The sequence below is a fragment of the Eublepharis macularius genome, chromosome 1 (genome assembly GCF_028583425.1).
Source record: "Eublepharis macularius isolate TG4126 chromosome 1, MPM_Emac_v1.0, whole genome shotgun sequence".
Lineage (NCBI taxonomy): Eukaryota > Metazoa > Chordata > Lepidosauria > Squamata > Eublepharidae > Eublepharis > Eublepharis macularius.
The window spans coordinates 182,159,144-182,161,623 of NC_072790.1; positions in this window are offsets into that span (position 1 = coordinate 182,159,144).

A 2,480-nucleotide genomic window follows, 5' to 3' on the forward strand; every position below is an offset into this window, starting at 1 on the left:
GTAGTCAGTTTGGCCGTTGAAGCATATTCATAAATCTTATCTCTCCAGTCTGAGACCAGGGCAGGCATCATTTCCCCATCTACCTGCAAATAATACCTTCGCTGCCATCACCATATAGTGGAAGAGATCTCCTTGTTCTTTTCTCACATTAGTTGGTAAAATATTTAAAAGCATACTTTTCGGATTTAATTCAAATCTGAGTTTGAGGATCTTTTGCATCTCTTCATGTATTTTTATCTAGTATTTTTGTGATTCCTTACAAGTCTACCACATTGTAAAATGTTGCATCCATATTCTGACATTTCCAACAATGTCCACTGTAATCCACTAATCCTGGCAATATCTTTGGGAGTAATGTACCATCTAGAGAACATTGTATACCAATTTTATCTCAATAACTGGCAACCTGTAAATTTGATGTCCTTAATCCATAAATTTTCCCATATATCCAATGGAATAGTTTCCTCAAAATTTTGCATTCATTTTATCATACAAGTTTTAACTTGCTTCATTTCTATCTGGTATTGCAGTAATATTTTGTAAATCTTCCCCAAAAGATGTGACAAGTCTCCAGATACTAATAGTTCATATTGTGTTTTTTCTCTCAGCTTGCCACCTTCTTTGAGAATTTAATCCTTCAATCTTGATACTTTTTGGTGATAAGTCAACCAAGGAATGTTTTTGCCATGGGCCTGAATTTCTTGCTAGGTTTTTATGTTTCCTTATTTATCTATTAATGATTCATAGCTAGATTGATCAGTTCTGTTCCTAACTACTGCATCATAGTCGGTGTTAATTGGCGACATCAATGGGGAAATTGGTGGGCTCAATCTATTTCTGCATTGAAACCATATTTTAAGCAGACCATCCCTTACAGTGTGGGTCCCATCTTGCTTATGAATAAATTTACATGATTTCTTTATCAATAAATAATTATGGATACCTTCTTTAGCATCCGCTGTTTCCAATTTAATCCAATTCATAATCCAATCTGTTATCCAAACTCATGCCGCTGCGTGAGTGTTCAGTACAGCCCTATTTTTGTCATCTTGCAATACTTTAAATCTTATCCTTGGTTTCTTTCCTTTCCATATAAAGTTATTTATAGCTTTCTGCCATCTATTGAGAATCTTTTGTTCAATGTAAATGGGAATCATTTGAAATAGAAAATTTAATTTAGGTAAGATATTCATTTTTACAGTCGCAATTCTTCCTAACCATGAAATGTTTAGCTTTTGCCATCTCTGCAAATCTTCAGTAATTCCTGTCCAAACTTTTTAAAAATATATTTTTATTAATGTTCCATTTTTTAAATATAACAATAAAAACATAACAAATAGCAAGTAATAATAAAGAATCTACAATTACAACTTGTAACATTTAAAGCTTTGATAAACTCCATACATTGGCATTTTGATAAACTACAACTTACATTATGTTGTTTGGCTTCTTAACGAGTTACCATAAGCCTAACATTTCCAAATTGCAAACTGCTTGTTGAGGAAGTTTTGTGACTAAAAATTCATTTCTAGAGAGAAATTCCAAAAAGGAACATTTAGTGTAAAATTCTGTTGTTCTAATTGGATTTGTTTGAGAGCATATTTTTTCTGTTATTTTTTCCATCATAAATTGGTCCCAAATTTTGTTATACCAGGTGTCAAGATCTGGTAAACTTTGGGATTTCCAATACGAGGCTATTGTAGATTTTGCTGCTACTAAAAAAGTAGTTATTAAATTTTTCCTGATTTGTGGTATTGACTGGTCTTTCCAGATATCTAAAAAAATTAATTCTGGTTTTAGGGGAATAGGGTATTCTGTAATAAGGGCTATTTGGTGTAATATTTTCCCCAGAACTCTGTAACATGCTTGCATTCCCACCAACAGTGGGGTGTCCAAACTTTTTGATAATTATCTTTGTAAAGGTTCTGATTTTGTAATGATACATTTATCCCTAAATATCTTATTAGCTTTGTAGTGATGGTACAGTTGGTTATGCTTCCGATCTTTTCAGATTCCTCTTTTGTTGTCGTGAGTAACATTATCTTTGTTTTCTTCTTATTCAGTTTATATCTAAAATGCTGCCCGAATCTTGATATTTGTTCCATTACATAAATCAGCGGGGTATGTGGATTTGTCACTGATATAACCACATCATCTGCGTAGCTTTTCATCTCATATATCTCTTTCTCCTCCTTTATTCCAGCAATTCTGATATCTTGTCTGATTCTCACCCCCAAAACTTCAAGTGCAATGATAAACAATAGTGGTGAAATTGGACATCATTGACACGTTCCTTTTGTTATTTCAATCTTCTTCGTAAGCGAACCGTTAACTGAAATCGCAGCTTGCTGTTTGGTATAAATACTTTGAATCCAATTCAGACACTCAATCCCACAGTTCATTCTTTGCAGCATTTTCATAAGAAACTTCCAAGAAACATTGTCAAACACTTTTTCAGCATCAACAAACATAAATGCAGT